Source organism: Gracilinanus agilis, chromosome 4 (assembly GCF_016433145.1).
Source record: "Gracilinanus agilis isolate LMUSP501 chromosome 4, AgileGrace, whole genome shotgun sequence".
Lineage (NCBI taxonomy): Eukaryota > Metazoa > Chordata > Mammalia > Didelphimorphia > Didelphidae > Gracilinanus > Gracilinanus agilis.
This window is the reverse complement of record NC_058133.1, coordinates 235,933,352-235,943,509: the sequence shown is the minus strand read 5'-3', so window position 1 is coordinate 235,943,509 and position 10,158 is coordinate 235,933,352. Positions and strand designations below refer to the sequence as shown.

General features: G+C 41.5%; 1 non-coding gene across 1 annotated transcript; it reads right to left on the bottom strand.

Annotated features, from left to right (window-relative positions):
- Positions 1–9,752: 9,752 nt before the first annotated feature.
- Positions 9,753–9,941, bottom strand: LOC123248248. The gene has a single exon (XR_006506316.1). It is a non-coding gene; the product is annotated as a U2 spliceosomal RNA (small nuclear RNA).
- Positions 9,942–10,158: the final 217 nt, after the last annotated feature.

Sequence of the window (10,158 nt, the reverse complement as noted above, 5' to 3'; positions counted from 1 at the left end):
TGTGAGAGTTGTACAGTGCTTACAATGTGCACTCCTTTAACAGTGCATGCTCCTATAACAGCGCCTGAAAAAAAATTGACTTTATGGCTCCTGCAGAAAGAGCCATATCTGGCCCTCAAAAGAGCCAGATATGGCTTGAGAGCCATATGTTGCTGACCCCTGCCTTAGAGGGAACAGGCTTTTATTTATTTGAGTTGTCTGTGGTTACTGGAGTCTGATTTGATGTTTGGGTTTGAGTTGAGTGGGTGGAGGAAAAAGAAGGAGTGATTGGGTAGAGAGGGAGGGACTCATTAGGAGGTGGGAGGCAGAGCAAAAGGAGCAGGGTTAGGGGCGGGGAGGAGAGGAGAAAACTGGGTGGGTTGGAATGGGTTGGTCATGGTCAGGCAGAAGAAAGACTGAGCAGGGGTGGGGGCAGGGAGGAGAGGAGGAGACTGGGTAGGATGGGTGAAGTTGGTCAGGGAAAGGAGGGTAGGAAGATGAATGGCAGAAACAGGGAGGAGGAGAGTGGGAAGGAGGAAGAAAAGGAGGTTGGGAGGTGGAAAAGAGTGGGGAGAGGGAAGGTTGGTGGAGTCTGGATAATGGGGAGAGAGAAATTGGGCAAGGTAAGAGAAAATGGACAGGGCAAGGCAAAGACTGGGTATCTCAAGAACAGGGGTAGGTGGGTTAAGGGTTAGATGATAAGGTAGGGTAGAGAGGTGAGTTGGGAGAAAAGGAAATGGGAGGCATGGGAGGTAAGTGGGGGCTGATAGGGGGAGGGGCCAAAGGAGTCAAGTCCTAGTTTGGGTCGGTAGGAAGAGGAGGGAGTTTCCTCACAGGCAAGTTGGGAAGGCAACAGGGTGTCTTTCTTGCTAGATTTAACTAGTGGTTTAGGAGGAAGAACTGAAGGAGTTAAGCCAGAATGGTCTGGATCTAAAGAAGCTCCTAGCTGGAGGGCAATGAGGGGAGTTTGTCAGGGTTTTCAGGGTCAACCAAGATATTTTTTTGGGGGTTTTGTTGAATTTTCAACCATATTTTCCCACAAGAGCCAGTAAGTATAGTATTTAGAATGCTTATGGCCAATGGGCAGTTTTAGTTCTTTCAAAATTTTAAAATCAAAAGAAATCTTGCCCAGCTAAAGGATTTTACTGCCAATACTTTACACAGTCTCTTTATTTCCTTCATTGACATAACATGTTCTTTTGAAAAATTAGGATCACTCCAAGAATTGAATAGTTTGTGCAAGGGTGAATCTGGAAGAATTTTTCCTGATTTCCTCTGATTTGTTACAATGTTTCCCATAGTGTCTAGTCTTCTGACCCTGAATTTAGGAGAAAATTTTCTAGCCTTTCACCTTAACCTGTTTAGGAAAACTCCAGGGTCTTTTTGCCCTATCTGAGTGAGGCTCCTGCTCTAGCTGTTGTTTTTAAGTTCAATAACTATGGCACAAGCTTATTACTGCCAGAGCTCAGTAAAGAGTTTAACAGCTCTGGTGCAAGTCTATTACTGTCAGGGCTCAGTAAGGAGCTGTTCAGTAAGGAGCTGAATTGGCAATTAATTCAAACAATGAAAGGATCCCAAAACATTAAAAAAAAATTTGAGACACAACTTCCTTTAATTTTATTGTAGAAGGCTACTAGAGTAGAGTTAGATTAAAAAAACCAATGCAAGGCAGTACTATCAATAACAAATATATATTAATAATAATTTTAAAAATTATTATCTTTATTATGATGTTTGAAATAATGAAATACTGAATTAGTATATTTGATTAATTAATATTGTCTTGAATTAGTTTGGCTCAATTTGGTTTTGTTCAATTCTATTAATTTGGTTTCATTTTATTTTATCCAATTTAATTCAATATTATCAATTTTTAATTATTAAAAATTTGATTCAATTTAGTTTGATATATTCAATTATATTTTATTCTATTTAATACTTTTTAAAAATTGCCTGAAGTTTTACTTCTTGTCTGTAGATGACTGGTGGGGGGTAGGGTCACCCAGGTCTAGGGGCAGGGTATCCTAAAGATTAGGAAGGAAAACTAGCATGGGCCATAACTGCCCTAGTTTGTTAGCATTTGAAGGTAGGGCAAGAAAAGCCTTAACCTGATAAGGAAGATTTGGGAGAAAAACTTCCTTGTAGGTAAAGTCACCCCTCAGGGCATGGTCTGAGTTTTAGTTTCAAGAAGTTGGGAAGAGCTCTCTCCTTTCTCCTCCAAAAGTAAAAAGCCAGTGGCCATGTACTTCCAGGTGGGCTTACAGGGTTGGGGGGCTGGAACACTACCTCTGAGGGGCACCTGGGCCCCAGAACTTTACTGGAGAGAGGCTTGGCAGGGAGCCACTTCAGTGAGCTGTGCAAAAGGCAGAGAAAAACTGCTCTGGGGAGGAAAAAAGACTTGGGTGGAGAGCACAGGCTGCAACCAGAGTCCCCTGCTGTGATTTTGCCCCTGGCAGCCCCTGAGATGCTCTGCAGGGTCAAGGGGGCAGAAATTGAGGTGGTAGGACCTGGAACTCCCATGGTAGTGAGGCAGCTTTAGGGATCTTGTTGTTGCTCTCCCCAATGTCTCACCCCCCACCTAAGCTAATGATGGAGGCTTGTGGGGGCCTTGGGTACTTTAAAAAACAGCTCCCAGGAGCAAAATAATCTCCTTTAAAAAGCAAGAGACTGCTGAGATTTAGGTGCACCTGGTTTGGGTCAGGGGTTCCACGAGGTCACTGCCTGGCAATCAGAGCTTGTTAGTTCCCCAAACCTGGCTCCTTTGGGGAAAAAATGCCAAAAACTTTGATTACTACTCTCCTCCAATACTCAACCCCTTCTCACTAATCCTTTTGGTCGGAAGCTCTGGGCCAGGAGGTTGTAGCTTTGGTCATTCTTGATTGCTGGCTCTAGTTGGTGTCTTTGTGTGTGTGTGTGTGTGTGTGTGTGTGTGTGTGTGTGTGTGTGTGTCTAATCTGACTTAGTTTCTAACTGTTGTACCCAAATTTTAATACCTAACCCAGGTTCATGGCCGAAGGAAGAATCACACTGACAATGCAATATGCAAGAAGAGGCTCATTCTTTACTAGCAATAATAGCTAGGGTCGCTAGGCAGAGAGGCATGCCTGAACGACCCCTTGGAATTCTCAGCCAAGAGTTTATATAGAAATGTTTGGGGAAGGGGGTTGGTACATACATAATTATCAAGGTAGAGTCAGGGACAGGTGGTTAGGAAGCATCTGGGGAGGGGGGGGGTTTCAGGGTCAGGGGTCTGGAAGCATTTGGCAAATATTGTAAAGCAGGCAAACATAGACAAATATTCAAGAAGGTTAATATTCATCAGATAAGATAGCTTCAGTTTTAGGTTTATGATAGGGGAAGATAAGGAAAACTGTGCTGGGAAACCTTGGGGGCTGGGGGTAGCTTGCCCAGGCCAGAAATAGTTCAGTAGACTGCCAGACTGATTTTTAAATCCAACATTCCCTTCTTTTTCTTTTGATCCTGAGGAATCATCCTCAGGCGGTCCTTTAAAGATTGGTGACAGCACACGCCATATCAAGGGTGGGGGTTGTCAGTTAATACTGATGTAGGACCATAAGCTAAATGGTGTTAATTCATTCCTTTACAAAAGCTGCTAGGCGTTTAAGAATAAGGGGAAGGGCACATAGTGGAAGCAAAGGGATTTTCCTGCCTATATTTTGCCTGAAAAAAATTTTTTACTATGGAGGTACAATGTTCTATGCTGTCTCTGGGGTACAATGTGCCACAATGTCCCATGCCTTCTCCCCTCTCCTCCTCCAAATGTCTAAGGGAAGAGGGTCGATGGTTTCCATCTTCTGTAGCTTCTTCAAGCTGAGAAGGGGCGTAGAATCTCTGAGAGGGGGAACAGGAGGAGGAGCTGTGGGCACAGGGTCTTCAGGGGCACCTCTGCAGCGAATGCCAGGGTCCTGAAGGCTTGGAGATCAGAGACTATTTCCCCAGACTGACAGACAGGTCACAAGGGGGAGCATCCATCCCTAAGGCAGAAGTATAGAACCTAGGACTAGGGCAAAAACTAGAACACCAGATACAAAGAGAGAAAATTAGCTCAATAGAAACTGATACTAAACATTAACATTTGGGTATCTTAACCAACAGATTTTATCCCCAGAAATCATCCTCTGACAGGAATTAAACCTTTTAGGAAATTTGATCCCTAAGTTGTTTGCAGAGCTGGCATATGATGTTTCTGTTAAAAAAATATCCTTTCGTAAGGCCTACATTAATATGGCATCTATAACTACTTGAATAACAACATTTTACAGATAAATTTCTTTATCCCAGATCCTGGAGGAAATCCAGAAATCTCTGGGTTATTTCCATGCTTAAGATCCAAACTTCAGTTGTGGTAAATTAAGGCTGCAAGCTACAAGTCATCTATCACTAAACTTCACCTACTTCTCAAAGTGTGTTCCTTAACAATTTGATAATTTTCAATTATTAACCTAATAGGTTGTTTGGGGAGGTGGAAACATTAATTTACAATTTGCATTAAGTGCTGATTATGGGAACTTGCTCCAAAAAGGGAAGGCAGATAGGAAAGCATTTCCTCACGTCCCAAGGGACACATAGTGAGGGGCTCCATGTGTAGGCCAAAGCTGTCACTGGCTCATGCCATCCTTGTGTCACTCAAGCATTAGTAGCCTAGATGGTCAGAAGAGGTCCAGTCCAAGTTGAGCCCTAGAATTGCCTCTCCTAAGCATCACAGAACATTCTCTGTCTTTAGTACCATATCACCACTGGATCTCTGAAGTCTTCTCCTTCCTTAAAAGACAAGTCTTTCCCATTACAGCTCAGAGAAATTCTGCTAAGCAGCAGTCTGAAAACAATTTCCATACCCTCAAATAAGCCTTTCACGTCCCTACCAGGCTGATCACTCAGTTATTCTTAGATACTTTGGCAATAATTAACATATCACACTTTAGTCACAAAACCTGATTTAAGGAACAGGAGTGCTGGACTGAGTAACTCCACAGTAAATATAAATCAGGGCTGTATTGTCTCCTGTACCTGGGCCATCTGAAAGACTAAGACAAGCCATACAGGAATCTCTTCAGTGTAACTTTCAAGAGAAATTCCAGAACTATTTATGATTTTCCCAACACTATATACACTAACTTTAGAAATTATCCCTAGGTCAGGGATCCAATTATAAGAGTAGAACATCTATCTATTCTCTTTCACCTCCCTATCTGTTCTCTTTCACCTCTCCTTCTCTCTCCTTCTTCCTCTCTCATTTTCCCTCAAACCCTCCGCTTAAAAAGCAGAACACAACTTCCATTTACCCATCACGAATCTGCATACTCAGGACATCCAAGTCTCTCTTTCTTCTGTATTCAAACACAACACACCTTACCTCTTCACTTTCTCTGACTCTCTATTACCATCACAAAAACAAACATACCATTTGGTATCCCTTCAAAAGCTAATCAATAACTCCCAAGAATTGAGACACTGTAACTTTAGCATAGTGCTCATTATAAGATTCAGTTCATAGTACAAATTGGTAAACTGAGGTAACCACTGAGTATTGAACAAAACCCATGGTACAGTCAGGTTTACAATGAGCTTTTGCTTACATTCAAACCACACTTAAAGCACATGTTTTAGCAACAATTTACATAAAAATCATACTTAAAGGAATATCATAAAGCATGTAGTATTACAGGGTCTATTTTCAATTACAAGATTTGAAACCTTTTAAGCACTATAAACCTTAAAGAAAGCCTTTTGACCAGCAGGCTGCTTATCTATTTTCAAGAGCAGGGAATCAAATTTAATAATGAAGTTAGTCAATTTTAATACACTGATATGGAAAACCATTTATGATAACTTTTAAACCCCAAAAAATATTTTTGATCAATTTAAACAGATACACCTCTGGCCACACCTTGATAGCCTAAGCCCAGAGTATCTCAGACAGACCCCCCACTCACTAAATGCCTGAGTGCAAGGAGTCATGTTCACGTCTTTGAAAAGGATACTTCTAAGCTAAACTTGGAGTCCTCTCATCCTCAGGGCCTCCTTCTCGAACCCAGGGGTTCACCATTTGCACCCCTATAACAACTGTACTGCTAAAAAAGAACCTGTTTTACAAGATATCCATGACTTTTCTATCAGCTTTTACTTGCTTGAACATCTCTTTAAAACTCTGAAATATACAATTAAAATATACTCATCTTTAAACTCTTTAAGATCTTATTTATGTACTGTGTTGCTATATCAGTTCCCAAGTATCAAAGTGGAACAATTAAAAGTATTTCTTTCTTCTTCCTATTTGCAAGGAAGAGTTTATGAGCAATTTACCCTAAGGCTGCCTGGCTTGATTTAGGTTTTTATGACTTAACAACCTTGTCTTTTATCTCTCTTTACCAAGTGAGATCACCTACAATTTAAAATTTAGCATGTACCCAAATCTTCACAATAAATTATTTTCAACAAACTTTAGTTTGAACTCCACAACTTCCAAATAACTTTAAGTCCTTTAGCAATCTTTCAGTATGTAAACAACTGAATTTCAAAGCCATTTACTTTTATTCCTTTCAGACCTCTGTTTAAACAGAATAGAACCTCTAGTTCAGTTTCCTTTTACCTCAAAGCATTGTTTACATAACTGATTAAATTCCATCAATATTATCCTGATTTACCATTTGTTCTAGAATTCACACCTATTATTTCTTTATCAATTACTCTTATTTCCTCTGGCTTCTCTTCCTTTACCATTATTGCAAAAAGAGGAAAGGTACTATATTTAATTGTATGTAATCCTATTAGCTTCTTGGGCTGGTCAAATTTTCTCTTGTTAATGTCATATAGTTTGCATATCATATATTCTTAACCTATTGAAAACTTAATTCTCTTTATAGTCCAAATGCATACATATTTTGTATTCATTTATCATTACTTTCTAGCAATTTGAGTCCAAATACATGTTAATCTCTAGATCACAAATTCCTTCTTATACATTGCACACATTTTTACCAAATTTTCAGTACCTGTATTATTAAAATCCATGCACAGATTAACCACTTTAAAAACTTCTTGTGTATCATATGATTACATGTTGCTAGTTCTGACAGCACATACATTAAAAGAACATCTCATTTTAAAATACCAAGTTTAAATTCTAGAATAAGTTCTCAATAATAACATTACAACTTTTTCTGAATGACTTTTACATCTACAAAGTAGCCAATACAATTTTTGACCTTATAGAATAAACATTTCCTCTCTGGGTCAGACTGGCTATTAACCACATTTAGACAATTCTCAATTCACTGAAACCAAGGCTTAACAAACTTCTAACCATGAGTTTTTGTGTTCAAATAAAACCTGGTTAATATTTCACATTTGACTGACAGTTACCACAATAAATAAAATTACATTGTACCATATCAACATCATTAGCAATCCTCAACCGTTAAAATCAGATCTTAAGTGAAAATGCTTCCAATTGTGGAGTAAAATCTCCCTTTTCTGCTCTGAATTTTTCTCTTTTTCACTCCTTTGGGGGCCCATCCAAAGGAAGAAAGAGGAAAAATCATTGAACAGATATTTTCTTTTGTCCTCTGCTGGGGATTTTTGACTGTGGGAAGTTGAATCTTTCAACTCCCCCTCTTTTTCTTTTTCTTTTTTTTTGTAATGTCCAATTTAAGAATACATAGAGACAAGACTGTGACAAAGACAACAATAAACAGAAATATACAACCTTATGACAAGCATACTTTAAAAAGAAAAAAAAATCAGTTCTTTAGGATCCATGGTTAAAAAGAAAACACTTGCTGTGAGAAAGCTCATTAAAACAGTTGCAGCACACACTGCCCCTTCAACTGAGGGTACTCAGGTACAGCCATCAGCCATCTGATTGGCTGAGCTGACTTCCTTGTCCCCTAACTTTCCCTGTGCTTTACACTCTGATTGACCTAACCAGTCTCTTTTTGGCTGTGATTTCTAACAAATGCTTCTTGTAGCACCTAAACAAACTGCTATCTGTTTACAGTGGGCATTGGAAGTGAGCTGTTCATTAAGCTGGCTGTGTTTCTTAAGGAAAGAACTTTGAACTTTCAAATCCCCTCCTGTTCAGATGTTAAATCTGCTCCCAGGTCTGAGAGGTTTATTTAGAATCCTCTCCCTATTCAAATGTTGTCCACTGCCTGAGTAGTACAGTTCCTCCAGTCTGAACTGTTAAGTCTGCAGCCCCAGTGGCACAGTTTCTCCAGTCTGGGAGGTTAGAAATGTAGATGTGGGAAGGGTAATTGCAGAATGTTTGCAGTTTTCCCCTCTGAACTCACCTTGAAGCTGGGGAAACCAGCAAGCACCAGGTTGACTCTCCCTGGCTCATGATAAGGACGGAAATAACACCAAAGACACAGACCCAGCCAGGACACACAAAAGACGAACTAAGGACGGTTTAAACCTGACAGATTCCTGACTGGCCAAGATAACACAAGACAAAGGTGCGCACGCTCACACTCACTTGCCTGGGGGAGCCTAGACAGATCCCAAACAATTAATGTGGGGATCCTGCCTCAGTCCTCTCTCTCCTCCCAACCTCCAGTGTGTCCACTGGCCTTCCTCAGGGGACTTGAACCCCTGACTTGGGGCCTCAATCCCCAAGAAAATCCAGCTGGACTCGAACCAACCAAAGGGACTCCAAAGACAGGACTCCAATCTTTTGCTTTGGGGTCCTGTGAGGCCTCGAACCTCTCCAGTTCCCGTAGTAATTCCAAGGGAATAGAGAGATCAATTGGTCTACATGGCCTGCCAATCACACACAGCACTTGCTCCCAGGGGTTCTGACCTTTGTCCACATGGATCAAAAGGAAATGCGTACTTTCCCCAGTCCTCACTCAGAAACAGGTAGAAGGGGTGCCCATGGCTGGTGAGCTTGGCTTAGGTTCCTCCGTATCAATCCCGGAGCGGAGGGGCAAGCCGAACCACTTAGCTGTATGCTTACCAGGGCATCACCTTTCCCATCAGTTCAATCACACATCTACACACATGCAGAAGGGGGCCTGTGGTAGACTCCCTCCTCATACAATGCAAGCACACATTCACACAACCACATGCACAGGCCACCCAACCCCAGATCTCCTCACCCTCTTGGCTCTTCTGGCAGCGGGTCCTTTCCTGGCCATGAAGGACGAGCCCCCATATGTTGTACCCAAATTTTAATACCTAACCCAGGTTCATGGCCGAAGGAAGAATCACACTGACAATGCAATATGCAAGAAGAGGCTCATTCTTTACTAGCAATAATAGCTAGGGTCGCTAGGCAGAGAGGCATGCCTGAACGACCCCTTGGAATTCTCAGCCAAGAGTTTATATAGAAATGTTTGGGGAAGGGGGTTGGTACATACATAATTATCAAGGTAGTGTCAGGGACAGGTGGTCAGGAAGCATCTGGGGAGGGGGGGGTTTCAGGGTCAGGGGTCTGGAAGCATTTGGCAAATATTGTAAAGCAGGCAAACATAGACAAACATTCAAGAAGGTTAATATTCATCAGATAAGATAGCTTCAGTTTTAGGTTTATGATAGGGGAAGATAAGGAAGATTGTGCTGGGAAACCTTGGGGGCTGGGGGTAGCTTGCCCAGGCCAGAAATAGTTCAGTAGACTGCCAGACTGATTTTTAAATCCAACATAACAAACTGATTTAAGAATAGTTTCAAGAGAGTAAAAAGTGAAGAAAATGAGAGTCCTTATCAAACCTTATGGTTGCCAACTGTAATATCTAAGATTATGAGGCTGGTAGTAATTTAACTTTATTAAATCAAACTACTGCAATACCAGGTCGATGCGCGGAGTGGACAGAGCAAGCTCCTATTCCATCTCCCTGTTCCAAAAATCCATTTAATATATTGTCCTCGGATAGAGGACGTATCAGATATTAAACTGATAAGAACAGATACTACACATGATCTTAGCCAAAAGGCTGAGAAGCTGAGTGGCTCAGTGGATTGAGAGCCAGGCCTAGAGACTGGAGGTCCTAGCTTCAAGTCCGGCCTCAGACACTTCCAGCTGTGTGACCTTGGGCAAGTCACTTGACCCCTACTGCCCACCCTTACCACTCCTGGGCCAAGGACCATCCCTAGCCGGATGAAAAAAGGAGGAGGGTTGGGCGTGGGGCTAGCAACCCCACCCTGTAAAAACTACATCTGCTA